Raw genomic sequence first — 27,052 nt, 5'->3', positions numbered from 1 at the left:
GCGCCTGTCTAGTAAACAGGAGATCATGAGTTCGATTCTCGTCGGAGCCTCTTTGTTATGATACTTGAACTAGTTTTCGTAGCTATTAAATTTAGAAAAACTTGAAATAATGGTTGCTTGAGATATGCATATATGCAAACAATAGGGCATATTCAAATGAGTTGAACTACTGAAATATTCAGCATTAATCTCGCTTCACAACATGGGCTCCGTGGCTTAGCGGTTAAAGCGCCTGTCTAGTAAACAGGAAATCATGAGTTCGATTCTCGTCGGAGCCTCGTTGTTATGATACTTGAACTAGCTTTCGTAGCTAGTAAATTTTGAAAAACTTGAAATAATGGTTGCTTGAGATATGCATATAAGAAAACAATAGGGTAAACTCAAATGAGTTAAATTACTGAAATATTCAGCATTAATCTCGCTTCACAACAAGCGCTCCGTGGCTTAGTGGTTAAAGCGCCTGTCTAGTAAACAGGAGATCATGAGTTCGATTCTCGTCGGAGCCTCGTTGTTATGATACTTGAACTAGCTTTCGTAGCTAGTAAATTTTGAAAAACTTGAAATAATGGTTGCTTGAGATATGCATATAAGAAAACAATAGGGTAAACTCAAATGAGTTAAATTACTGAAATATTCAGCATTAATCTCGCTTCACAACAAGCGCTCCGTGGCTTAGTGGTTAAATCGCCTGTCTAGTAAACAGGAAATCATGAGTTCGATTCTCGTCGGAGCCTCTTTGTTATGATACTTGAACTATTTTTCGTAGCTATTAAATTTTGAAAAACTTGAAATAATGGTTGCTTGAGATATGCATATAAGAAAACAATAGGGTAAACTCAAATGAGTTAAATTGCTGAAATATTCAGCATTAATCTCGCTTTACAACAACGGCTCCGTGGCTTTGTGGTTAAAGCGCCTGTCTAGTAAACAGGAGATCATGAGTTCGATTCTCGTCGGAGCCTCTTTGTTATGATACTTGAACTAGTTTTCGTAGCTATTAAATTTAGAAAAACTTAAAATAATGGTTGCTTGAGATATGCATATATGCAAACAATAGGGTATACTCAAATGAGTTGAATTACTGAAATATTCAGCATTAATCTCGCTTTACAACAACGGCTCCGTGGCTTTGTGGTTAAAGCGCCTGTCTAGTAAACAGGAGATCATGAGTTCGATTCTCGTCGGAGCCTCTTTGTTATGATACTTGAACTAGTTTTCGTAGCTATTAAATTTAGAAAAACTTGAAATAATGGTTGCTTGAGATATGCATATATGCAAACAATAGGGTAAACTCAAATGAGTTAAATTACTGAAATATTCAGCATTAATCTCGCTTCACAACAAGGGCTCCGTGGCTTAGTGGTTAAAGCGCCTGTCTTGTAAACAGGAGATCATGAGTTCGATTTTCGTCGGAGCCTCGTTGATATGATACTTGAACTAGTTTTCGTACCTATTAAATTTAGAAAAACTTGAATTAATGGTTGCTTGAGATATGCATATATCCAGGGGTAAATAACGAAAGGAGTTAGAGACGCTAGCTTCCGTAGTGTAGAATACAGTGGGACCTTGAAACGTCATAGAATTTGTAACTAACGTAGTGCCATCTTTGGAACTGTATTGTAAATAAGAGCAGAACCTTAAAAGTTTTGCCTTAAAATCTCGCGCCGCAAGGTATTCTGGGTAAAGTAAAATGGCGGGTGTCGATGTTGTGAAGTCGTCTCATAAATCAACCCAATATAATTAAACAGCGATTTAAAGAAGAAAGATAAGTCAACAATTTGCAATTTGAAGCCGGGGAAATCCTCAAAATGTGATCAAACTTGTTTTCCCGTAAGTGTGCGGTTACAGAGTCGGCCCAGTGAGCCAGGGCTTAGTGGGAACTGTGGGATCTGTATTGAAGGATGCAAAAACGACATTTAATTCCATTTCATTATCGAATAAGGAATTTACCAACTTTAAAGTTGCATGTTTCTAATTCAAGTGCACCTTAATGAAGAAACTTTACTCTAAGCCTAATTGTCACTTAGTCGTAAGCAGACGAAAACTAGCAGACAGGAGAAAATCGATATCCCAGCATGCCTTTCGAATCTTTGCTGCGACGCTATTGGTTGCAAAATATCATACATATTTTGAATTATAGGCGGCGCAACCGAGGCGTTTTCTCTTTTCTGTGTCTACGTTTGAAAGTCCCACTGCATTCTACACTACGGAAGCTAGCGTCTCTAACTCCTTTCGTTATTTACCCCTGATATATCCAAACAATAGGGTAAACTCAAATGAGTTAAATTACTGAAATATTCAGCATTAATCTCGCTTCACAACAATGGCTCCGTGGCTTAGTGGTTAAAGCGCCTGTCTAGTAAACTGGATATCATGAGTTCGATTCTCGTCGGAGCCTCTTTGTTATGATACTTGAACTAGTTTTCGTAGCTATTAAATTTAGAAAAACTTGAAATAATGGTTGCTTGAGATATGCATATATGCAAACAATAGGGTATACTCAAATGAGTTGAATTACTGAAATATTCAGCATTAATCTCGCTTCACAACATGGGCTCCGTGGCTTAGCGGTTAAAGCGCCTGTCTAGTAAACAGGAAATCATGAGTTCGATTCTCGTCGGAGCCTCGTTGTTATGATACTTGAACTATTTTTCGTAGCTATTAAATTTTGAAAAACTTGAAATAATGGTTGCTTGAGATATGCATATATGCAAACAATAGGGTAAAACTGCAAATGAGTTAAATTGCTGAAATATTCAGCATTAATCTCGCTTTACAACAACGGCTCCGTGGCTTTGTGGTTAAAGCGCCTGTCTAGTAAACAGGAGATCATGAGTTCGATTCTCGTCGGAGCCTCTTTGTTATGATACTTGAACTAGTTTTCGTAGCTATTAAATTTAGAAAAACTTGAAATAATGGTTGCTTGAGATATGCATATATGCAAACAATAGAGTATACTCAAATGAGTTGAATTACTGAAATATTCAGCATTAATCTCGCTTTACAACAACGGCTCCGTGGCTTTGTGGTTAAAGCGCCTGTCTAGTAAACAGGAGATCATGAGTTCGATTCTCGTCGGAGCCTCTTTGTTATGATACTTGAACTAGTTTTCGTAGCTATTAAATTTAGAAAAACTTGAAATAATGGTTGCTTGAGATATGCATATATGCAAACAATAGGGTAAACTCAAATGAGTTAAATTACTGAAATATTCAGCATTAATCTCGCTTCACAACAAGGGCTTCGTGGCTTAGTGGTTAAAGCGCCTGTCTTGTAAACAGGAGATCATGAGTTCGATTCTCGTCGGAGCCTCGTTGTTATGATACTTGAACTAGTTTTCGTACCTATTAAATTTAGAAAAACTTGAATTAGTGGTTGCTTGAGATATGCATATATCCAAACAATAGGGTAAACTCAAATGAGTTAAATTACTGAAATATTCAGCATTAATCTCGCTTCACAACAAGGGCTCAGTGGCTTAGTGGTTAAAGCGCCTGTCTAGTAAGCAGGAGATCATGAGTTCGATTCTCGTCGGAGCCTCTTTGTTATGATACTTGAACTATTTTTCGTAGCTATTAAATTTTGGAAAACTTGAAATAATGGTTGCTTGAGATATGCATATATGCAGACAATAGGGTAAAACTCAAATGAGTTAAATTTCTGAAATATTCAGCCTTAATCTCGCTTGACAACAAGGGCTCCGTGGCTTAGTGGTTAAAGCGCCTGTCTTGTAAATAGGAGAGAGAGTAAGGACGGCCTTATAAACCCAAAAATTTTACCCCCCTTCCTTTCCCCTGAAAGGGGGGGAAAATGTTTTGGGTTTATAAAGCCAACCCATGGGTGGGGAGGGGGGGGGTGATTGATGACGTCACGTGATGGTGTTGGGGGGAGGCGAGGGGGAATTGATGACATCACGTGATGGTGTTGGCGGGAAATTTGAATTGTTGAGCCACCTGGTGGTGGTTTTCCTGATGACGTCACGGGTAATTTTTGATGACGTCACGTGGCTGGTACTTGTAGGGATAGGCTTATGCTATTGTAGTTCCTGGTAGGCTTATGCTATGGTAGATCCTGAAAGATAGGCTTATGCTATTGTAGTTTCTGGTAGGCTTATGCTATGGTAGATCCTGAAAGATAGGCTTATGCTAGGTTATTCTAGGCTTATGCTAAGTTGTAAAACAATCGGATTTTAAATCAAAAAACATTTAATTAGCGTGCTAATAAAATACATAATTAAGTTAAATTAATAATAAATTAGTTAAATATTTAAAAAAATCCTCCTTAAACTTGATTCAAGCAGTATCTGAAGATGTTTTTTTTCTATACCGGACTAATAAAGCGCCGTTGGTAGGAAGTCGAACCCTGGAATGGAAACTCAAATGTTGTTGAAACAACACAGAGCTGGACGCATTACCACCAGGCAACCACACGGTTTGTTAATAAGCTCCTTTTACACTTTTTTAGTCGCCGTATATGATTTTGAAATTGTTTAGCAATTTTCATATCGTTAATTTTTCGATTTGCGGTAAAAGCTTTTAGGAAAGCTTTCGTACTTTTCTTCTTACTTCTATGAATAAGATAGAGGGCGCTATACTGCCCGCATACGCTACTTTCTAACCTCTGAAGTTGTCGTTTACCAAAAGTCCATTTTCTGCAGTATAAGATAAAAATCTTCTTATACTAGGCAGAAATGGTGGCAAACCGTAGCTATCGAAATAATACCCTACACGAGCTCCATCTATGAAGGCCGATACCCAGTGAGACCCCTTTTCATAGTGCTGATCTAAATTTATAATTAACGATGTGGGATATCTGGTAACATTATTTAACCTATTTGATGCGAAAACACCCAAAAAGTTGGGCGTATCTGATAAAGCGAGAATCAAGTCTACCGTGGTGGTTGCTGACATTTTAATAATCTACAATTACGTTTCTATTTTTATCGATTTGAATCATGCTTTGAAATTCGGCGTATACAATGCAGACTGCGGCTTCCGACAAAGGTTTAGCGAATCCCATGTCCAATCTTAATTGTCCTTGCTTAACGGGGTTCCAGTGGTTTGTTTCGCTAGCAGATAGGTCCGGTGTCAGATCAAAAGCGTAGAGGGTTAACCCGTTGGCAAACTCGTTGGGAGTAATATCGTTACCGTCGTCTTTATAATGAATACCCGTGCCCGCGAACAATGTTTGATAAGCTTGTATATACAAGTTTTTATCGAAATCAGGAGTCAACGGTTTCGAAGGTATTTGTTCGTTATCGAGATACAGAGACAAAAAATTTAAATCCCAAGTTTTAAAGTTAAAGGGATTCAGAGCGTAACTCCCCTTGAACGCCGCGTTGGAGACTATTCCAATAATGACGCGATTAGGCTGAGGGCCTAGATATATATTGTTAAAACTCTCGGTGCTACTTCCGGTAGAGATAGTTTTAGTTTTAAGTTCGGTGCGCGTAAAATTATATTTGGCAGTACCGTTATTAAGCGCTGCTTCATGCGCTAACAATATTTTAGGACTGAGTTTAACTTTACGTACCGCGAGTGCAGCGTCTAGTATCTTGACTTTACAGTTTTTGAGAGTGGCTGTTTCTTCACACATTAAGGCAAACTCGTCCTTGTTGCGAGTAAACACGACTTTAAGGTCCACCCCGTTTAAGAGATATTCGGGAATATTAAACACGTCACTAAACACGGGTGTAAAAAATTCAATCACGGCCGATTTAGCAGTTTTAGCCATTCGGGCGACGAAACCTTTAATTGAAAAGTCGTCAAACTTTCCGGCTTCGTCCTTTTCCCATCCGGCCATCATGAGGTGAGATTTTTTGGCCGCGGGTCCGTAATTTGAGACAGTTTCGATAAAAGAGGTGAAGGCGTAGTTTTGAGCGGCTGAAGAATTTCGGGTATTGTTCAAGAAAACATCGCAAGTTCTCCACAATGCATGGCCAGCGTTGTTCACGAAACCTACCACGGCGGAAACCGGAAGATCACTTCCATCTCCGTTGGTGATTTTGACTTTGTTGTAATGCATGGTGTGGGCTATATCGATGTAGCTATCTCCATTGCCCGAGATGAGGTATTCGAGGGTAGAGCTATCACCAATGGCCGCCAAGGGTTGCATGCACCTTGAGCATGTTCGACACTAGTTTGAATAGGCACAGGGGCAAAAATGTCCAATTCACTCTTAAGAGCTTGGAGAGAAAACATGATTTTTTCAGGAGCTAAATATATCGCGTGGCGTCTGCTTTGAATGACGGTGATAAACTGACAGGCGTTTAACTTTGCGTCGCTTTATCTTTAATCCTGAACCTTGCTGTGCAGCAGTCATGTTCTCATAAGTTTCCTGCAATCTCTTTTTCGCGGCACTTTTCACATTCTGACCTTGCATTACGTCACCAAGAATCTTTTGTCCCGTACTAATGGCTCTAGGTGCCTAATACTTTGCACCTCTAATTAATAAGGGGCGTGCCCATCTAAATAACCCTTTCAGGGCGCTCCCTATCCCGTGACCTTTTTGGTGGGGGGTCCCGACAAATACTTTTGACACCCCTCCACCCCCTACCTGATCTAAATAATACCTCCTATACTCGCAACGAGACTCTAATGTTTGGGGTTTTGGCATGGTCTAAAGTGTAGTTTACAGGTCGACGTTCCAAACTCGAATGACGCGGCATGGCCTAAACTATTCCTTATATCAATGTCTATAGTATGTCTATGTCTAGTAGAACCGTGAGGTTTTTCGCTGTCTACGCCTACTATGCGAAGTAGCGGGGCTACCGTATCGCCTATAAATTCATTAGCTACTATATCGGAATAAATCCACCAGAAGGTCCGGGTTCGATTCCCGGTATCGGAGCGAGTGCTTTTGTACCGCTTTTCAAGAATAGATTTAAGACTTGGTTGAGCTAGTCCGGTATGGTCTAGTGGCTAGGATACCTGGCTTTCACTCAGAAGGCCCGGGTTTTATTCCCGGTATCGGAGCGAGTGCTTTTGAACCGCTTTTCAAGAATAGATTTAAGACTTGGTTGAGCTAGTCCGATATGGTCTAGTGGCTAGGATACCTGGGTTTCACTCAGAAGGCCCAGGTTCGATTCCCGGTATCGGAGACAGTGCTTTTGTACCGCTTTTAAAGAATAAATTTAAAGACACATTTATAGGACTAATATCTAGGGTTGCACAAACCAGTCCGATATGGTCTAGTGGCTAGGATATCTGGCTCTCACCCAGAAGGCACGGGTTCGATTCCCGGTATCGGAGCAAGTGCTTTTGTACCGCTTTTCAAGAAAAGATTTAAGACTTGGTTGAGCTAGTCCGATATGGTCTAGTGGCTAGGATACCTGGCTTTCACTCAGAAGGCCCGGGTTCGATTTCCGGTATCGGAGCGAGTGCTTTTGAACCGTTTTTGAAGAATAAACTTAAGGTTATAGGTTTATGATTAGAATTAAGACTTGTTTAAGCTAGTCCGATATGGTCTAGTGGCTAGGATATATGGCTCAACACAGAAGGACCGGGTTCGATTCCCGGTATCAGAGCGAGTGCTATTGTACCGCTTTTCAATAGACTTAAGACTTGGTTGAGCCAGTCCAATATGGTCTAGTGGCTAGGATACCTGGCTTTCACCCAGAAGGCCCGGGTTTGATTCCCGGTATCGGAGCGAGTGCTTTTGAACCGCTTTTCAAGAATAGATTTAAGACTTGGTTGAGCTAGTCCGATATGGTCTAGTGGCTAGGATACCTGGCTTTCACTCAGAAGGCCCGGGTTTGATTCCCGGTATCGGAGCGAGTGCTTTTGAACCGCTTTTCAAGAATAGATTTAAAACTTGGCTGAGCTAGTCCGATATGGTCTAGTGGCTAGGATACCTGGCTTTCACTCAGAAGGCTCGGGTTCGATTTCCGGTATCGGAGCGAGTGCTTTTGAACCGTTTATGAAGAATAAACTTAAGGTTATAGGTTTATGATTCGAATTAAGACTTGGTTAAGCAAGACCGATATGGTCTAGTGGCTAGGATATCTGGCTCTCTCCCAGAAGGCCCGGGTTCGATTACTGGTATCGGAGCGAGTGCTTTGTACCGCTTTAAAAGACTAAATTTAAAGACACATTTATAGGACTAATATCTAGGGTCGCTCAAACCAGTCCGATATGGTCTAGTGGCTAGGATATACGGCTCTCACCGAGAAGACCCGGGTTCGATTCCCGGTATCGGAGCGAGTGCTTTTGTACCGCTTTTCAAGAATAGAATTAAGACTTTGTTGAGCTAGTCCAATATGGTCTAGTGGCAAGGATACCTGGCTTTCACCCAGAAAGCCCGGGTTCGATTCCCGGTATCGGAGCGAGTGCTTTTGTACCGCATTTCAAGAATAGATTTAAGACTTGGTTGAGCTAGTCCGATATGGTCTAGTGGCAAGGATACCTGGCTTTCACCCAGAAAGCCCGGGTTCGATTCTCGGTATCGGAGGGAGTGCTTTTGTACCGTTTTAGAAGAATAAAATTAAGGATATATGTTTATGAATAGAATTAAGACTTGGTTAAGCAAGTCCGATATGGTGTAGTGGCTAGGATATCTGGCTTTCACCCAGAAGGCCCGGGTTCGATTCCCGGTATCGGAGCAGGTGCTTTTGTACCGCATTTCAAGAATAGACTTAAGGTTATAGGTTTATGATTAGAATTAAGACTTGGCTGAGCAAGTTCGATATGGTCTAAGGGGTAGGATACCTGGCTTTCACCCAGAAGGCCCGGGTTCGATTCCCGGTATCGGAGCGAGTGCTTTTGTACCGCTTTTCAAGAATGGATTTAAGACTTGGTTGAGCTAGTCCGATATTGTCTAGTGGCTAGGATACCTGACTTTCACCAGAAGGCCCGGGTTCGATTCCCGGTATCGGAGCGAGTGCTTTTGTACCGCTTTTCAAGAATAGAATTAAGACTTGGTTGAGCTAGTCCAATATGGTCTAGTGGCAAGGATACCTGGCTTTCACCCAGAAAGCCCGGGTTCGATTCCCGGTATCGGAGCGAGTGCTTTTGTACCACTTTTCAAGAATTGAACTAAGACTTGGTTGAGCTAGTCCGATATGGTCTAGTGGCTAGGATATCTGGCTCTCACCCAGAAGGCCCGGGTTCGATTCCCGGTATCGGAGCGAGTGCTGTTGTACCGCTTTTCAAGAATGGATTTAAGGCTTGGTTGAGCTAGTCCGATATGGTCTAGTGGCTAGGATACCAGGCTTTCACCAGAAGGCCCGGGTTCGATTCCCGGTATCGGAGCGCGTGCTTTTGAACCGCTTTTCAAGAATAGATTTAAGACTTGGTTGAGCTAGTCCGATATGGTCTAGTGGCTAGGATACCTGGCTTTCACTCAGAAGGCCCGGGTTCGACTCCTGGTATCGGAGACAGTGCTTTTGTACCGCTTTTCACGAATAGATTTAAGACTTGGTTGTGCTAGTCCGATATGGTCTAGTGGCTAGGATACCTGGCTTTCATTCAGAAGGCCCGGGTTCGATTCCCGGTATCGGAGCGAGTGCTTTTGTACCGCTTTTCAAGAATGGATTTAAGACTTGGTTGAGCTAGTCCGATATGGTCTAGTGGCTAGGATACCAGGCTTTCACCAGAAGGCCCGGGTTCGATTCCCGGTATCGGAGCGAGTGCTTTTGAACCGCTTTTTAAGAATAGATTTAAGACTTGGTTGAGCTAGTCCGATATGGTCTAGTGGCTAGGATACCTGGCTTTCACTCAGAAGGCCCGGGTTCGACTCCTGGTATCGGAGACAGTGCTTTTGTACCGCTTTTCACGAATAGATTTAAGACTTGGTTGTGCTAGTCCGATATGGTCTAGTGGCTAGGATACCTGGCTTTCATTCAGAAGGCCCGGGTTCGATTCCCGGTATCGGAGCGAGTGCTTTTGTACCGCTTTTCAAGAATAGATTTAAGACTTGGTTGAGCTAGTCCGATATGGTCTAGTGGCTAGGATACCTGGCTTTCACTCAGAAGGCCCGGGTTCGACTCCTGGTATCGGAGACAGTTCTTTTGTACCGCTATTAAAGAATAAATTTAAAGACACATTTATAGGACTAATATCTAGGGTTGTACAAACCAGTCCGATATGGTCTAGTGGCTAGGATATCCGGCTCTCACCGAGAAGACCCGGGTTCGATTCCCGGTATCGGAGCGAGTGCTTTTGTACCGCTTTTCAAGAATAGAATTAAGACTTTGTTGAGCTAGTCCAATATGGTCTAGTGGCAAGGATACCTGGCTTTCACCCAGAAAGCCCGGGTTCGATTCCCGGTATCGGAGCGAGTGCTTTTGTACCGCATTTCAAGAATAGATTTAAGACTTGGTTGAGCTAGTCCGATATGGTCTAGTGGCAAGGATACCTGGCTTTCACCCAGAAAGCCCGGGTTCGATTCTAGGTATCGGAGCTGGTGCTTTTGTACCGCATTTCAAGAATAGACTTAAGGTTATAGGTTTATGATTAGAATTAAGACTTGGTTGAGCAAGTTCGATATGGTCTAAGGGGTAGGATACCTGGCTTTCACCCAGAAGGCCCGGGTTCGATTCCCGGTATCGGAGCGAGTGCTTTTGTACCGCTTTTCAAGAATGGATTTAAGACTTGGTTGAGCTAGTCCGATATTGTCTAGTGGCTAGGATACTTGACTTTCACCAGAAGGCCCGGGTTCGATTCCCGGTATCGGAGCGAGTGCTTTTGTACCGCTTTTCAGGAATAGATTTAAGACTTGGTTGAGCTAGTCCGATATGGTCTAGTGGCTAGGATACCTGGCTTACATTCAGAAGGCCCGGGTTCGATTCCCGGTATCGGAGCGAGTGCTTTTGTACCGCTTTTCAAGAATGGATTTAAGACTTGGTTGAGCTAGTCCGATATGGTCTAGTGGCTAGGATACCAGGCTTTCACCAGAAGGCCCGGGTTCGATTCCCGGTATCGGAGCGAGTGCTTTTGAACCGCTTTTTAAGAATAGATTTAAGACTTGGTTGAGCTAGTCCGATATGGTCTAGTGGCTAGGATACCTGGCTTTCACTCAGAAGGCCCGGGTTCGACTCCCGGTATCGGAGACAGTGCTTTTGTACCGCATTTCAAGAATAGATTTAAGACTTGGTTGAGCTAGTCCGATATGGTCTAGTGGCAAGGATACCTGGCTTTCACCCAGAAAGCCCGGGTTCGATTCTAGCTATCGGAGCAGGTGCTTTTGTACCGCTTTTAAAGAATAAATTTAAAGACACATTTATAGGACTAATATCTAGAGTTGCACAAACCAGTCCGATATGGTCTAGTGGCTAGGATACCTGGCTTTCACTCAGAAGGCCCGGGTTCGACTCCCGGTATCGGAGACAGTGCTTTTGTACCGCTTTTAAAGAATAAATTTAAAGACACATTTATAGGACTAATATCTAGGGTTGCACAAACCAGTCCGATATGGTCTAGTGGCTAGGATATCTGGCTCTCACCCAGAAGGCACGGGTTCGATTCCCGGTATCGGAGCAAGTGCTTGTGTACCGCTTTACAAGAAAAGATTTAAGACTTGGTTGAGCTAGTCCGATATGGTCTAGTGGCTAGGATACCTGGCTTTCACTCAGAAGGCCCGGGTTCGATTTCCGGTATCGGAGCGAGTGCTTTTGAACCGTTTTTGAAGAAAAAACTTAAGGTTATAGGTTTATGATTAGAATTAAGACTTGGTTAAGCAAGTCCGATATGGTCTAGTTGCTAGGATATATGGCTTTCACCCAGAAGGCCCGGGTTCGATTCCCGGTATCGGAGCCAGTGCTTTTTTACAGCTTTTAAAGGATAAATTTAAAGACACATTTATAGGGCTAATATCTAGGGTTGCACAAACCAGTCCGATATGGTCTAGTGGCTAGGATACCTGGCTTTCTCTCAGAAGGCTCGGGATCGATTTCCGGTATCGGAGCGAGTGCTTTTGAACCGTTTTTGAAGAATAAACTTAAGGTTATAGGTTTATGATTCGAATTAAGACTTGGTTAAGCAAGACCGATATGGTCTAGTGGCTAGGATATCTGGCTCTCTCCCAGAAGGCCCGGGTTCGATTACTGGTATCGGAGCGAGTGCTTTGTACCGCTTTAAAAGACTAAATTTAAAGACACATTTATAGGACTAATATCTAGGGTCGCTCAAACCAGTCCGATATGGTCTAGTGGCTAGGATATACGGCTCTCACCGAGAAGACCCGGGTTCGATTCCCGGTATCGGAGCGAGTGCTTTTGTACCGCTTTTCAAGAATAGAATTAAGACTTTGTTGAGCTAGTCCAATATGGTCTAGTGGCAAGGATACCTGGCTTTCACCCAGAAAGCCCGGGTTCGATTCCCGGTATCGGAGCGAGTGCTTTTGTACCGCATTTCAAGAATAGATTTAAGACTTGGTTGAGCTAGTCCGATATGGTCTAGTGGCAAGGATACCTGGCTTTCACCCAGAAAGCCCGGGTTCGATTCTCGGTATCAGAGGGAGTGCTTTTGTACCGTTTTAGAAGAATAAAATTAAGGATATATGTTTATGAATAGAATTAAGACTTGGTTAAGCAAGTCCGATATGGTGTAGTGGCTAGGATATCTGGCTTTCACCCAGAAGGCCCGGGTTCGATTCCCGGTATCGGAGCAGGTGCTTTTGTACCGCATTTCAAGAATAGACTTAAGGTTATAGGTTTATGATTAGAATTAAGACTTGGTTGAGCAAGTTCGATATGGTCTAAGGGGTAGGATACCTGGCTTTCACCCAGAAGGCCCGGGTTCGATTCCCGGTATCGGAGCGAGTGCTTTTGTACCGCTTTTCAAGAATGGATTTAAGACTTGGTTGAGCTAGTCCGATATGGTCTAGTGGCTAGGATATCTGGCTCTCACCCAGAAGGCCCGGGTTCGATTCCCGGTATCGGAGCGAGTGCTGTTGTACCGCTTTTCAAGAATGGATTTAAGGCTTGGTTGAGCTAGTCCGATATGGTCTAGTGGCTAGGATACCAGGCTTTCACCAGAAGGCCCGGGTTCGATTCCCGGTATCGGAGCGCGTGCTTTTGAACCGCTTTTCAAGAATAGATTTAAGACTTGGTTGAGCTAGTCCGATATGGTCTAGTGGCTAGGATACCTGGCTTTCACTCAGAAGGCCCGGGTTCGACTCCTGGTATCGGAGACAGTGCTTTTGTACCGCTTTTCACGAATAGATTTAAGACTTGGTTGTGCTAGTCCGATATGGTCTAGTGGCTAGGATACCAGGCTTTCACCAGAAGGCCCGGGTTCGATTCCCGGTATCGGAGCGAGTGCTTTTGATCCGCTTTTTAAGAATAGATTTAAGACTTGGTTGAACTAGTCCGATATGGTCTAGTGGCTAGGATACCTGGCTTTCACTCAGAAGGCCCGGGTTCGACTCCTGGTATCGGAGACAGTTCTTTTGTACCGCTATTAAAGAATAAATTTAAAGACACATTTATAGGACTAATATCTAGGGTTGCACAAACCAGTCCGATATGGTCTAGTGGCTAGGATATCCGGCTCTCACCGAGAAGACCCGGGTTCGATTCCCGGTATCGGAGCGAGTGCTTTTGTACCGCTTTTCAAGAATAGAATTAAGACTTTGTTGAGCTAGTCCAATATGGTCTAGTGGCAAGGATACCTGGCTTTCACCCAGAAAGCCCGGGTTCGATTCCCGGTATCGGAGCGAGTGCTTTTGTACCGCATTTCAAGAATAGATTTAAGACTTGGTTGAGCTAGTCCGATATGGTCTATTGGCAAGGATACCTGGCTTTCACCCAGAAAGCCCGGGTTCGATTCTAGGTATCGGAGCTGGTGCTTTTGTACCGCATTTCAAGAATAGACTTAAGGTTATAGGTTTATGATTAGAATTAAGACTTGGTTGAGCAAGTTCGATATGGTCTAAGGGGTAGGATACCTGGCTTTCACCCAGAAGGCCCGGGTTCGATTCTAGGTATCGGAGCTGGTGCTTTTGTACCGCATTTCAAGAATAAACTTAAGGTTATAGGTTTATGATTAGAATTAAGACTTGGTTAAGCAAGTCCGATATGGTCTAGTTGCTAGGATATATGGCTTTCACCCAGAAGGCCCGGGTTCGATTCCCGGTATCGGAGACAGTGCTTTTTTACAGCTTTTAAAGGATAAATTTAAAGACACATTTATAGGGCTAATATCTAGGGTTGTACAAACCAGTCCGATATGGTCTAGTGGCTAGGATACCTGGCTTTCACTCAGAAGGCTCGGGTTCGATTTCCGGTATCGGAGCGAGTGCTTTTGAACCGTTTTTGAAGAATAAACTTAAGGTTATAGGTTTATGATTCGAATTAAGACTTGGTTAAGCAAGACCGATATGGTCTAGTGGCTAGGATATCTGGCTCTCTCCCAGAAGGCCCGGGTTCGATTACTGGTATCGGAGCGAGTGCTTTGTACCGCTTTAAAAGACTAAATTTAAAGACACATTTATAGGACTAATATCTAGGGCTGCTCAAACCAGTCCGATATGGTCTAGTGGCTAGGATATACGGCTCTCACCGAGAAGACCCGGGTTCGATTCCCGGTATCGGAGCGAGTGCTTTTGAACCGCTTTTCAAGAATAGAATTAAGACTTGATTGAGCTAGTCCAATATCGTCTAGTGGCAAGGATACCTGGCTTTCACCCAGAAAGCCCGGGTTCGATTCCCGGTATCGGAGCGAGTGCTTTTGTACCACTTTTCAAGAATTGAACTAAGACTTGGTTGAGCTAGTCCGATATGGTCTAGTGGCTAGGATATCTGGCTCTCACCCAGAAGGCCCGGGTTCGATTCCCGGTATCGGAGCGAGTGCTTTGTGCCGCTTTAAAAGACTAAATTTAAAGACACATTTATAGGACTAATATCTAGGGTCGCTCAAACCAGTCCGATATGGTCTAGTGGCTAGGATATACGGCTCTCACCGAGAAGACCCGGGTTCGATTCCCGGTATCGGAGCGAGTGCTTTTGTACCGCTTTTCAAGAATAGAATTAAGACTTTGTTGAGCTAGTCCAATATGGTCTAGTGGCAAGGATACCTGGCTTTCACCCAGAAAGCCCGGGTTCGATTCCCGGTATCGGAGCGAGTGCTTTTGTACCGCATTTCAAGAATAGATTTAAGACTTGGTTGAGCTAGTCCGATATGGTCTAGTGGCAAGGATACCTGGCTTTCACCCAGAAAGCCCGGGTTCGATTCTCGGTATCGGAGGGAGTGCTTTTGTACCGTTTTAGAAGAATAAAATTAAGGATATATGTTTATGAATAGAATTAAGACTTGGTTAAGCAAGTCCGATATGGTGTAGTGGCTAGGATATCTGGCTTTCACCCAGAAGGCCCGGGTTCGATTCCCGGTATCGGAGCAGGTGCTTTTGTACCGCATTTCAAGAATAGACTTAAGGTTATAGGTTTATGATTAGAATTAAGACTTGGTTGAGCAAGTTCGATATGGTCTAAGGGGTAGGATACCTGGCTTTCACCCAGAAGGCCCGGGTTCGATTCCCGGTATCGGAGCGAGTGCTTTTGTACCGCTTTTCAAGAATGGATTTAAGACTTGGTTGAGCTAGTCCGATATGGTCTAGTGGCTAGGATATCTGGCTCTCACCCAGAAGGCCCGGGTTCGATTCCCGGTATCGGAGCGAGTGCTGTTGTACCGCTTTTCAAGAATGGATTTAAGGCTTGGTTGAGCTAGTCCGATATGGTCTAGTGGCTAGGATACCAGGCTTTCACCAGAAGGCCCGGGTTCGATTCCCGGTATCGGAGCGCGTGCTTTTGAACCGCTTTTCAAGAATAGATTTAAGACTTGGTTGAGCTAGTCCGATATGGTCTAGTGGCTAGGATACCTGGCTTTCACTCAGAAGGCCCGGGTTCGACTCCTGGTATCGGAGACAGTGCTTTTGTACCGCTATTAAAGAATAAATTTAAAGACACATTTATAGGACTAATATCTAGGGTTGCACAAACCAGTCCGATATGTTCTAGTGGCTAGGATATCTGGCTCTCACCCAGAAGGCCCGGGTTCGATTACCGGTATCGGAGACAGTGCTTTTTTACAGCTTTTAAAGGATAAATTTAAAGACACATTTATAGGGCTAATATCTAGGGTTGCACAAACCAGTCCGATATGGTCTAGTGGCTAGGATACCTGGCTTTCACTCAGAAGGCTCGGGTTCGATTTCCGGTATCGGAGCGAGTGCTTTTGAACCGTTTTTGAAGAATAAACTTAAGGTTATAGGTTTATGATTCGAATTAAGACTTGGTTAAGCAAGACCGATATTGTCTAGTGGCTAGGATATCTGGCTCTCTCCCAGAAGGCCCGGGTTCGATTACTGGTATCGGAGCGAGTGCTTTGTACCGCTTTAAAAGACTAAATTTAAAGACACATTTATAGGACTAATATCTAGGGTTGCTCAAACCAGTCCGATTTGGTCTAGTGGCTAGGATATACGGCTCTCACCGAGAAGACCCGGGTTCGATTCCCGGTATCGGAGCGAGTGCTTTTGTACCGCTTTTCAAGAATAGAATTAAGACTTTGTTGAGCTAGTCCAATATGGTCTAGTGGCAAGGATACCTGGCTTTCACCCAGAAAGCCCGGGTTCGATTCCCGGTATCGGAGCGAGTGCTTTTGTACCGCATTTCAAGAATAGATTTAAGACTTGGTTGAGCTAGTCCGATATGGTCTAGTGGCTAGGATACCTGGCTTTCACTCAGAAGGCGCGGGTTCGATTTCCGGTATCGGAGCGAGTGCTTTTGAACCGTTTTTGAAGAAAAAACTTAAGGTTATAGGTTTATGATTAGAATTAAGACTTGGTTAAGCAAGTCCGATATGGTCTAGTTGCTAGGATATATGGCTTTCACCCAGAAGGCCCGGGTTCGATTCCCGGTATCGGAGCCAGTGCTTTTTTACAGCTTTTAAAGGATAAATTTAAAGACACATTTATAGGGCTAATATCTAGGGTTGCACAAACCAGTCCGATATGGTCTAGTGGCTAGGATACCTGGCTTTCTCTCAGAAGGCTCGGGATCGATTTCCGGTATCGGAGCGAGTGCTTTTGAACCGTTTTTGAAGAATAAACTTAAGGTTATAGGTTTATGATTCGAATTAAGACTTGGTTAAGCAAGACCGATATGGTCTAGTGGCTAGGATATCTGGCTCTCTCCCAGAAGGCCCGGGTTCGATTACTGGTATCGGAGCGAGTGCTTTGTACCGCTTTAAAAGACTAAATTTAAAGACACATTTATAGGACTAATGTCTAGGGTCGCTCAAACCAGTCCGATATGGTCTAGTGGCTAGGATATACGGCTCTCACCGAGAAGACCCGGGTTCGATTCCCGGTATCGGAGCGAGTGCTTTTGTACCGCTTTTCAAGAATAGAATTAAGACTTTGTTGAGCTAGTCCAATATGGTCTAGTGGCAAGGATACCTGGCTTTCACCCAGAAAGCCCGGGTTCGATTCCCGGTATCGGAGCGAGTGCTTTTGTACCGCATTTCAAGAATAGATTTAAGACTTGGTTGAGCTAGTCCGATATGGTCTAGTGGCAAGGATACCTGGCTTTCACCCAGAAAGCCCGGGTTCGATTCTCGGTATCGGAGGGAGTGCTTTTGTACCGTTTTAGAAGAATAAAATTAAGGATATATGTTTATGAATAGAATTAAGACTTGGTTAAGCAAGTCCGATATGGTGTAGTGGCTAGGATATCTGGCTTTCACCCAGAAGGCCCGGGTTCGATTCCCGGTATCGGAGCAGGTGCTTTTGTACCGCATTTCAAGAATAGACTTAAGGTTATAGGTTTATGATTAGAATTAAGACTTGGTTGAGCAAGTTCGATATGGTCTAAGGGGTAGGATACCTGGCTTTCACCCAGAAGGCCCGGGTTCGATTCCCGGTATCGGAGCGAGTGCTTTTGTACCGCTTTTCAAGAATGGATTTAAGACTTGGTTGAGCTAGTCCGATATGGTCTAGTGGCTAGGATATCTGGCTCTCACCCAGAAGGCCCGGGTTCGATTCCCGGTATCGGAGCGAGTGCTGTTGTACCGCTTTTCAAGAATGGATTTAAGGCTTGGTTGAGCTAGTCCGATATGGTCTAGTGGCTAGGATACCAGGCTTTCACCAGAAGGCCCGGGTTCGATTCCCGGTATCGGAGCGCGTGCTTTTGAACCGCTTTTCAAGAATAGATTTAAGACTTGGTTGAGCTAGTCCGATATGGTCTAGTGGCTAGGATACCTGGCTTTCACTCAGAAGGCTCGGGTTCGACTCCTGGTATCGGAGACAGTGCTTTTGTACCGCTTTTCACGAATAGATTTAAGACTTGGTTGTGCTAGTCCGATATGGTCTAGTGGCTAGGATACCAGGCTTTCACCAGAAGGCCCGGGTTCGATTCCCGGTATCGGAGCGAGTGCTTTTGATCCGCTTTTTAAGAATAGATTTAAGACTTGGTTGAACTAGTCCGATATGGTCTAGTGGCTAGGATACCTGGCTTTCACTCAGAAGGCCCGGGTTCGACTCCTGGTATTGGAGACAGTTCTTTTGTACCGCTATTAAAGAATAAATTTAAAGACACATTTATAGGACTAATATCTAGGGTTGCACAAACCAGTCCGATATGGTCTAGTGGCTAGGATATCCGGCTCTCACCGAGAAGACCCGGGTTCGATTCCCGGTATCGGAGAGAGTGCTTTTGTACCGCTTTTCAAGAATAGAATTAAGACTTTGTTGAGCTAGTCCAATATGGTCTAGTGGCAAGGATACCTGGCTTTCACCCAGAAAGCCCGGGTTCGATTCCCGGTATCGGAGCGAGTGCTTTTGTACCGCATTTCAAGAATAGATTTAAGACTTGGTTGAGCTAGTCCGATATGGTCTATTGGCAAGGATACCTGGCTTTCACCCAGAAAGCCCGGGTTCGATTCTAGGTATCGGAGCTGGTGCTTTTGTACCGCATTTCAAGAATAGACTTAAGGTTATAGGTTTATGATTAGAATTAAGACTTGGTTGAGCAAGTTCGATATGGTCTAAGGGGTAGGATACCTGGCTTTCACCCAGAAGGCCCGGGTTCGATTACCGGTATCGGAGCGAGTGCTTTTGAACCGTTTTTGAAGAATAAACTTAAGGTTATAGGTTTATGATTCGAATTAAGACTTGGTTAAGCAAGACCGATATGGTCTAGTGGCTAGGATATCTGGCTCTCTCCCAGAAGGCCCGGGTTCGATTACTGGTATCGGAGCGAGTGCTTTGTACCGCTTTAAAAGACTAAATTTAAAGACACATTTATAGGACTAATATCTAGGGCTGCTCAAACCAGTCCGATATGGTCTAGTGGCTAGGATATACGGCTCTCACCGAGAAGACCCGGGTTCGATTCCCGGTATCGGAGCGAGTGCTTTTGTACCGCTTTTCAAGAATAGATTTAAGACTTGGTTGAGCTAGTCCGATATGGTCTAGTGGCAAGGATACCTGGCTTTCACCCAGAAAGCCCGGGTTCGATTCTAGGTATCGGAGCAGGTGCTTTTGTACCGCATTTCAAGAATAGACTTAAGGTTATAGGTTTATGATTAGAATTAAGACTTGGTTGAGCAAGTTCGATATGGTCTAAGGGGTAGGATACCTGGCTTTCACCCAGAAGGCCCGGGTTCGATTACCGGTATCGGAGCGAGTGCTTTGTACCGCTTTTAAAGAATTGAACTAAGACTTGGTTGAGCTAGTCCGATATGGTCTAGTGGCTAGGATATCTGGCTCTCACCCAGAAGGCCCGGGTTCGATTCCCGGTATCGGAGCGAGTGCTGTTGTACCGCTTTTCAAGAATGGATTTAAGGCTTGGTTGAGCTAGTCCGATATGGTCTAGTGGCTAGGATACCAGGCTTTCACCAGAAGGCCCGGGTTCGATTCCCGGTATCGGAGCGCGTGCTTTTGAACCGCTTTTTAAGAATAGATTTAAGACTTGGTTGAGCTAGTCCGATATGGTCTAGTGGCTAGGATACCTGGCTTTCACTCAGAAGGCCCGGGTTCGACTCCTGGTATCGGAGACAGTGCTTTTGTACCGCTTTTCACGAATAGATTTAAGACTTGGTTCAGCTAGTCCGATATGGTCTAGTGGCTAGGATACCTGGCTTTCACTCAGAAGGCCCGGGTTCGATTCCCGGTATCGGAGCGAGTGCTTTTGTACCGCTTTTCAAGAATGGATTTAAGACTTGGTTGAGCTAGTCCGATATGGTCTAGTGGCTAGGATACCAGGCATTCACCAGAAGGCCCGGGTTCGATTCCCGGTATCGGAGCGAGTGCTTTTGAACCGCTTTTCAATAATAGATTTAAGACTTGGTTGAGCTGGTCCGATATGGTCTAGTGGCTAGGATACCTGGCTTTCACTCAGAAGGCTCGGGTTCGATTTCCGGTATCGGAGCGAGTGCTTTTGAACCGTTTTTGAAGAATAAACTTAAGGTTATAGGTTTATGATTCGAATTAAGACTTGGTTAAGCAAGACCGATATTGTCTAGTGGCTATTATATCTGGCTCTCTCCCAGAAGGCCCGGGTTCGATTACTGGTATCGGAGCGAGTGCTTTGTACCGCTTTAAAAGACTAAATTTAAAGACACATTTATAGCACTAATATCTAGGGTTGCTCAAACCAGTCCGATTTGGTCTAGTGGCTAGGATATACGGCTCTCACCGAGAAGACCCGGGTTCGATTCCCGGTATCGGAGCGAGTGCTTTTGTACCGCTTTTCAAGAATAGAATTAAGACTTTGTTGAGATAGTCCAATATGGTCTAGTGGCAAGGATACCTGGCTTTCACCCAGAAAGCCCGGGTTCGATTCTAGGTATCGGAGCAGGTGCTTTTGTACCGCATTTCAAGAATAGACTTAAGGTTATAGGTTTACGATTAGAATTAAGACTTTGTTGAGCAAGTTCGATATGGTCTAAGGGGTAGGATACCTGGCTTTCACCCAGAAGGCCCGGGTTCGATTCCCGGTATCGGAGCGAGTGCTTTTGAACCGCTTTTCAATAATAGATTTAAGACTTGGTTGAGCTGGTCCGATATGGTCTAGTGGCTAGGATACCTGGCTTTCACTCAGAAGGCCCGGGTTCGACTCCTGGTATCGGAGACAGTGCTTTTGTACCGCTATTAAAGAATAAATTTAAAGACACATTTATAGGACTAATATCTAGGGTTGCACAAACCAGTCCGATATGGTCTAGTGGCTAGGATATCTGGCTCTCACCCAGAAGGCACGGGTTCTATTCCCGGTATCGGAGCGAGTGCTTTTGTACCGCTTTTCAAGAAAAGATTTAAGACTTGGTTGAGCTAGTCCGATATGGTCTAGTGGCTAGGATACCTGGCTTTCACTCAGAAGGCTCGGGTTCGATTTCCGGTATCGGAGCGAGTGCTTTTGAACCGTTTTTGAAGAATAAACTTAAGGTTATAGGTTTATGATTCGAATTAAGACTTGGTTAAGCAAGACCGATATGGTCTAGTGGCTAGGATATCTGGCTCTCTCCCAGAAGGCCCGGGTTCGATTACAGGTATCGGAGCGAGTGCTTTGTACCGCTTTAAAAGACTAAATTTAAAGACACATTTATAGGACTAATAGCTAGGGTTGCTCAAACCAGTCCGATATGGTCTAGTGGCTAGGATATACGGCTCTCACCGAGACGACCCGGGTTCGATTCCCGGTATCGGAGCGAGTGCTTTTGTACCGCTTTTCAAGAATAGAATTAAGACTTTGTTGAGATAGTCCAATATAGTCTAGTGGCAAGGATACCTGGCTTTCACCCAGAAAGCCCGGGTTCGATTCCCGGTATCGGAGCGAGTGCTTTTGTACCGCATTTCAAGAATAGATTTAAGACTTGGTTGAGCTAGTCCGATATGGTCTAGTGGCAAGGATACCTGGCTTTCACCCAGAAAGCCCGGGTTCGATTCTAGGTATCGAAGCAGGTGCTTTTGTACCGCATTTCAAGAATAGACTTAAGGTTATAGGTTTATGATTAGAATTAAGACTTGGTTGAGCAAGTTCGATATGGTCTAAGGGGTAGGATACCTGACTTTCACCAGAAGGCCCGGGTTCGATTCCCGGTATCGGAGCGAGTGCTTTTGAACCGCTTTTCAATAATAGATTTAAGACTTGGTTGAGCTGGTCCGATATGGTCTAGTGGCTAGGATACCTGGCTTTCACTCAGAAGGCCCGGGTTCGACTCCTGGTATCGGAGACAGTGCTTTTGTACCGCTATTAAAGAATAAATTTAAAGACACATTTATAGGGATAATATCTAGGGTTGCACAAACCAGTCCGATATGCTCTAGTGTCTAGGATATCTGGCTCTCACCCAGAAGGCACGGGTTTTATTCCCGGTATCGGAGCGAGTGCTTTTGTACCGCTTTTCAAGAAAAGATTTAAGACTTGGTTGAGCTAGTCCGATATGGTTTAGTGGCTAGGATACCTGTCTTTCACTCAGAAGGCCCGGGTTCGATTTCCGGTATCGGAGCGAGTACTTTTGAACCGTTTTTGAAGAATAAACTTAAGGTTATAGGTTTATGATTAGAATTAAGACTTGGTTAAGCAAGTCCGATATGGTCTAGTGGCTAGGATATCTGGCTCTCACCCAGAAGGCCCGGGTTCGATTACCGGTATCGGAGCGAGTGCTTTTGAACCGTTTTTGAAGAATAAACTTAAGGTTATAGGTTTATGATTAGAATTAAGACTTGGTTAAGCTAGTCCGATATGGTCTAGTTGCTAGGATATATGGCTTTCACCCAGAAGGCCCGGGTTCGATTCCCGGTATCGGAGACAGTGCTTTTTTACAGCTTTTAAAGGATAAATTTAAAGACACATTTATAGGGCTAATATCTAGGGTTGCACAAACCAGTCCGATATGGTCTAGTGGCTAGGATACCTGGCTTTCACTCAGAAGGCTCGGGTTCGATTTCCGGTATCGGAGCGAGTGCTTTTGAACCGTTTTTGAAGAATAAACTTAAGGTTATAGGTTTATGATTCGAATTAAGACTTGGTTAAGCAAGACCGATATGGTCTAGTGGCTAGGATATCTGGCTCTCTCCCAGAAGGCCCGGGTTCGATTACTGGTATCGGAGCTAGTGCTTTGTATCGCTTTAAAAGACTAAATTTAAAGACACATTTATAGGACTAATATCTAGGGTTGCTCAAACCAGTCCGATATGGTCTAGTGGCTAGGATATACGGCTCTCACCGAGAAGACCCGGGTTCGATTCCCGGTATCGGAGCGAGTGCTTTTGAACCGCTTTTCAATAATAGATTTAAGACTTGGTTGAGCTGGTCCGATATGGTCTAGTGGCTAGGATACCTGGCTTTCACTCAGAAGGCCCGGGTTCGACTCCTGGTATCGGAGACAGTGCTTTTGTACCGCTATTAAAGAATAAATTTAAAGACACATTTATAGGACTAATATCTAGGGTTGCACAAACCAGTCCGATATGGTCTAGTGGCTAGGATATCTGGCTCTCACCCAGAAGGCACGGGTTCTATTCCCGGTATCGGAGCGAGTGCTTTTGTACCGCTTTTTAAGAAAAGATTTAAGACTTGATTGAGCTAGTCCGATATGGTCTAGTGGCTAGGATACCTGGCTTTCACTCAGAAGGCTCGGGTTCGATTTCCGGTATCGGAGCGAGTGCTTTTGAACCGTTTTTGAAGAATAAACTTAAGGTTATAGGTTTATGATTCGAATTAAGACTTGGTTAAGCAAGACCGATATGGTCTAGTGGCTAGGATATCTGGCTCTCTCCCAGAAGGCCCGGGTTCGATTACAGGTATCGGAGCGAGTGCTTTGTACCGCTTTAAAAGACTAAATTTAAAGACACATTTATAGGACTAATATCTAGGGTTGCTCAAACCAGTCCGATATGGTCTAGTGGCTAGGATATACGGCTCTCACCGAGAAGACCCGGGTTCGATTCCCGGTATCGGAGCGAGTGCTTTTGTACCGCTTTTCAAGAATAGAATTAAGACTTTGTTGAGATAGTCCAATATAGTCTAGTGGCAAGGATACCTGGCTTTCACCCAGAAAGCCCGGGTTCGATTCCCGGTATCGGAGCGAGTGCTTTTGTACCGCATTTCAAGAATAGATTTAAGACTTGGTTGAGCTAGTCCGATATGGTCTAGTGGCAAGGATACCTGGCTTTCACCCAGAAAGCCCGGGTTCGATTCTAGGTATCGGAGCAGGTGCTTTTGTACCGCATTTCAAGAATAGACTTAAGGTTATAGGTTTATGATTAGAATTAAGACTTGGTTGAGCAAGTTCGATATGGGCTAAGGGGTAGGATACCTGACTTTCACCAGAAGGCCCGGGTTCGATTCCCGGTATCGGAGCGAGTGCTATTGAACCGCTTTTCAATAATAGATTTAAGACTTGGTTGAGCTGGTCCGATATGGTCTAGTGGCTAGGATACCTGGCTTTCACTCAGAAGGCCCGGGTTCGACTCCTGGTATCGGAGACAGTGCTTTTGTACCGCTATTAAAGAATAAATTTAAAGACACATTTATAGGACTAATATCTAGGGTTGCACAAACCAGTCCGATATGGTCTAGTGTCTAGGATATCTGGCTCTCACCCAGAAGGCACGGGTTTTATTCCCGGTATCGGAGCGAGTGCTTTTGTACCGCTTTTCAAGAAAAGATTTAAGACTTGGTTGAGCTAGTCCGATATGGTTTAGTGGCTAGGATACCTGTCTTTCACTCAGAAGGCCCGGGTTCGATTCCCGGTATCGGAGCGAGTACTTTTGAACCGTTTTTGAAGAATAAACTTAAGGTTATAGGTTTATGATTAGAATTAAGACTTGGTTAAGCAAGTCCGATATGGTCTAGTGGCTAGGATATCTGGCTCTCACCCAGAAGGCCCGGGTTCGATTACCGGTATCGGAGCGAGTGCTTTTGAACCGTTTTTGAAGAATAAACTTAAGGTTATAGGTTTATGATTAGAATTAAGACTTGGTTAAGCTAGTCCGATATGGTCTAGTTGCTAGGATATATGGCTTTCACCCAGAAGGCCCGGGTTCGATTCCCGGTATCGGAGACAGTGCTTTTTTACAGCTTTTAAAGGATAAATTTAAAGACACATTTATATGGCTAATATCTAGGGTTGCACAAACCAGTCCGATATGGTCTAGTGGCTAGGATACCTGGCTTTCACTCAGAAGGCTCGGGTTCGATTTCCGGTATCGGAGCGAGTGCTTTTGAACCGTTTTTGAAGAATAAACTTAAGGTTATAGGTTTATGATTCGAATTAAGACTTGGTTAAGCAAGACCGATATGGTCTAGTGGCTAGGATATCTGGCTCTCTCCCAGAAGGCCCGGGTTCGATTACTGGTATCGGAGCTAGTGCTTTGTATCGCTTTAAAAGACTAAATTTAAAGACACATTTATAGGACTAATATCTAGGGTTGCTCAAACCAGTCCGATATGGTCTAGTGGCTAGGATATACGGCTCTCACCGAGAAGACCCGGGTTCGATTCCCGGTATCGGAGCGAGTGCTTTTGTACCGCTTTTCAAGAATAGAATTAAGACTTTGTTGAGATAGTCCAATATGGTCTAGTGGCAAGGATACCTGGCTTTCACCCAGAAAGCCCGGGTTCGATTCCCGGTATCAGAGCGAGTGCTTTTGTACCGCATTTCAAGAATAGATTTAAGACTTGGTTGAGCTAGTCCGATATGGTCTAGTGGCAAGGATACCTGGCTTTCACCCAGAAAGCCCGGGTTCGATTCTAGGTATCGGAGCAGGTGCTTTTGTACCGCATTTCAAGAATAGACTTAAGGTTATAGGTTTACGATTAGAATTAAGACTTTGTTGAGCAAGTTCGATATGGTCTAAGGGGTAGGATACCTGGCTTTCACCCAGAAGGCCCGGGTTCGATTCCCGGTATCGGAGCGAGTGCTTTTGTACCGCTTTTCAAGAATGGATTTAAGACTTGGTTGAGCTAGTCCGATATTGTCTAGTGGCTAGGATACCTGACTTTCACCAGAAGGCCCGGGTTCGATTCCCGGTATCGGAGCGAGTGCTTTTGAACCGCTTTTCAATAATAGATTTAAGACTTGGTTGAGCTGGTCCGATATGGTCTAGTGGCTAGGATACCTGGCTTTCACTCAGAAGGCCCGGGTTCGACTCCTGGTATCGGAGACAGTGCTTTTGTACCGCTATTAAAGAATAAATTTAAAGAGACATTTATAGGACTAATATCTAGGGTTGCACAAACCAGTCCGATATGGTCTAGTGGCTAGGATATCTGGCTCTCACCCAGAAGGCACGGGTTCTATTCCCGGTATCGGAGCGAGTGCTTTTGTACCGCTTTTCAAGAAAAGATTTAAGACTTGGTTGAGCTAGTCCGATATGGTCTAGTGGCTAGGATACCTGGCTTTCACTCAGAAGGCTCGGGTTCGATTTCCGGTATCGGAGCGAGTGCTTTTGAACCGTTTTTGAAGAATAAACTTAAGGTTATAGGTTTATGATTCGAATTAAGACTTGGTTAAGCAAGACCGATATGGTCTAGTGGCTAGGATATCTGGCTCTCTCCCAGAAGGCCCGGGTTCGATTACAGGTATCGGAGCGAGTGCTTTGTACCGCTTTAAAAGACTAAATTTAAAGACACATTTATAGGACTAATATCTAGGGTTGCTCAAACCAGTCCGATATGGTCTAGTGGCTAGGATATACGGCTCTCACCGAGAAGACCCGGGTTCGATTCCCGGTATCGGAGCGAGTGCTTTTGTACCGCTTTTCAAGAATAGAATTAAGACTTTGTTGAGATAGTCCAATATAGTCTAGTGGCAAGGATACCTGGCTTTCACCCAGAAAGCCCGGGTTCGATTCCCGGTATCGGAGCGAGTGCTTTTGTACCGCATTTCAAGAATAGATTTAAGACTTGGTTGAGCTAGTCCGATATGGTCTAGTGGCAAGGATACCTGGCTTTCACCCAGAAAGCCCGGGTTCGATTCTAGGTATCGGAGCAGGTGCTTTTGTACCGCATTTCAAGAATAGACTTAAGGTTATAGGTTTATGATTAGAATTAAGACTTGGTTGAGCAAGTTCGATATGGTCTAAGGGGTAGGATACCTGACTTTCACCA

General features: G+C 44.2%; 19 non-coding genes across 19 annotated transcripts; all 19 read left to right on the top strand.

The window, feature by feature from the left end:
• The first annotated feature begins 205 nt into the window (after window positions 1–205).
• On the top strand, window positions 206–278 carry TRNAT-AGU (transfer RNA threonine (anticodon AGU)). The gene has a single exon. It is a non-coding gene; the product is annotated as a tRNA-Thr (tRNA).
• A 1,067-nt stretch (window positions 279–1,345) lies between these two features.
• Window positions 1,346–1,418, top strand: TRNAT-UGU (transfer RNA threonine (anticodon UGU)). Its single transcript has one exon. It is a non-coding gene; the product is annotated as a tRNA-Thr (tRNA).
• A 907-nt stretch (window positions 1,419–2,325) lies between these two features.
• TRNAT-AGU (transfer RNA threonine (anticodon AGU)) lies at window positions 2,326–2,398 on the top strand. Its single transcript has one exon. It is a non-coding gene; the product is annotated as a tRNA-Thr (tRNA).
• Window positions 2,399–2,553: 155 nt separating this feature from the next.
• On the top strand, window positions 2,554–2,626 carry TRNAT-AGU (transfer RNA threonine (anticodon AGU)). The gene has a single exon. It is a non-coding gene; the product is annotated as a tRNA-Thr (tRNA).
• Window positions 2,627–3,239: 613 nt separating this feature from the next.
• On the top strand, window positions 3,240–3,312 carry TRNAT-UGU (transfer RNA threonine (anticodon UGU)). Its single transcript has one exon. It is a non-coding gene; the product is annotated as a tRNA-Thr (tRNA).
• A 3,866-nt stretch (window positions 3,313–7,178) lies between these two features.
• TRNAE-CUC (transfer RNA glutamic acid (anticodon CUC)) lies at window positions 7,179–7,250 on the top strand. The gene has a single exon. It is a non-coding gene; the product is annotated as a tRNA-Glu (tRNA).
• Window positions 7,251–8,527: 1,277 nt separating this feature from the next.
• On the top strand, window positions 8,528–8,599 carry TRNAE-UUC (transfer RNA glutamic acid (anticodon UUC)). The gene has a single exon. It is a non-coding gene; the product is annotated as a tRNA-Glu (tRNA).
• A 453-nt stretch (window positions 8,600–9,052) lies between these two features.
• Window positions 9,053–9,124, top strand: TRNAE-CUC (transfer RNA glutamic acid (anticodon CUC)). The gene has a single exon. It is a non-coding gene; the product is annotated as a tRNA-Glu (tRNA).
• Window positions 9,125–11,402: 2,278 nt separating this feature from the next.
• TRNAE-CUC (transfer RNA glutamic acid (anticodon CUC)) lies at window positions 11,403–11,474 on the top strand. Its single transcript has one exon. It is a non-coding gene; the product is annotated as a tRNA-Glu (tRNA).
• A 1,057-nt stretch (window positions 11,475–12,531) lies between these two features.
• TRNAE-UUC (transfer RNA glutamic acid (anticodon UUC)) lies at window positions 12,532–12,603 on the top strand. Its single transcript has one exon. It is a non-coding gene; the product is annotated as a tRNA-Glu (tRNA).
• A 204-nt stretch (window positions 12,604–12,807) lies between these two features.
• On the top strand, window positions 12,808–12,879 carry TRNAE-CUC (transfer RNA glutamic acid (anticodon CUC)). The gene has a single exon. It is a non-coding gene; the product is annotated as a tRNA-Glu (tRNA).
• Window positions 12,880–14,710: 1,831 nt separating this feature from the next.
• On the top strand, window positions 14,711–14,782 carry TRNAE-CUC (transfer RNA glutamic acid (anticodon CUC)). Its single transcript has one exon. It is a non-coding gene; the product is annotated as a tRNA-Glu (tRNA).
• Window positions 14,783–15,261: 479 nt separating this feature from the next.
• On the top strand, window positions 15,262–15,333 carry TRNAE-UUC (transfer RNA glutamic acid (anticodon UUC)). Its single transcript has one exon. It is a non-coding gene; the product is annotated as a tRNA-Glu (tRNA).
• A 204-nt stretch (window positions 15,334–15,537) lies between these two features.
• TRNAE-CUC (transfer RNA glutamic acid (anticodon CUC)) lies at window positions 15,538–15,609 on the top strand. Its single transcript has one exon. It is a non-coding gene; the product is annotated as a tRNA-Glu (tRNA).
• A 2,034-nt stretch (window positions 15,610–17,643) lies between these two features.
• Window positions 17,644–17,715, top strand: TRNAE-UUC (transfer RNA glutamic acid (anticodon UUC)). Its single transcript has one exon. It is a non-coding gene; the product is annotated as a tRNA-Glu (tRNA).
• Window positions 17,716–17,919: 204 nt separating this feature from the next.
• TRNAE-CUC (transfer RNA glutamic acid (anticodon CUC)) lies at window positions 17,920–17,991 on the top strand. The gene has a single exon. It is a non-coding gene; the product is annotated as a tRNA-Glu (tRNA).
• A 1,679-nt stretch (window positions 17,992–19,670) lies between these two features.
• On the top strand, window positions 19,671–19,742 carry TRNAE-CUC (transfer RNA glutamic acid (anticodon CUC)). Its single transcript has one exon. It is a non-coding gene; the product is annotated as a tRNA-Glu (tRNA).
• A 2,782-nt stretch (window positions 19,743–22,524) lies between these two features.
• Window positions 22,525–22,596, top strand: TRNAE-CUC (transfer RNA glutamic acid (anticodon CUC)). The gene has a single exon. It is a non-coding gene; the product is annotated as a tRNA-Glu (tRNA).
• A 2,185-nt stretch (window positions 22,597–24,781) lies between these two features.
• On the top strand, window positions 24,782–24,853 carry TRNAE-CUC (transfer RNA glutamic acid (anticodon CUC)). The gene has a single exon. It is a non-coding gene; the product is annotated as a tRNA-Glu (tRNA).
• The last annotated feature ends 2,199 nt before the right edge of the window (window positions 24,854–27,052 follow it).

Source organism: Phalangium opilio, unplaced genomic scaffold (assembly GCF_054372755.1).
Source record: "Phalangium opilio isolate 3A_F unplaced genomic scaffold, DU_Popi_V2 ptg000046l_1, whole genome shotgun sequence".
NCBI classification, from domain to species: domain Eukaryota; kingdom Metazoa; phylum Arthropoda; class Arachnida; order Opiliones; family Phalangiidae; genus Phalangium; species Phalangium opilio.
The sequence above is the reverse complement of the archived record's forward strand: the minus strand, read 5'-3'. Positions and strand labels throughout refer to the sequence as shown.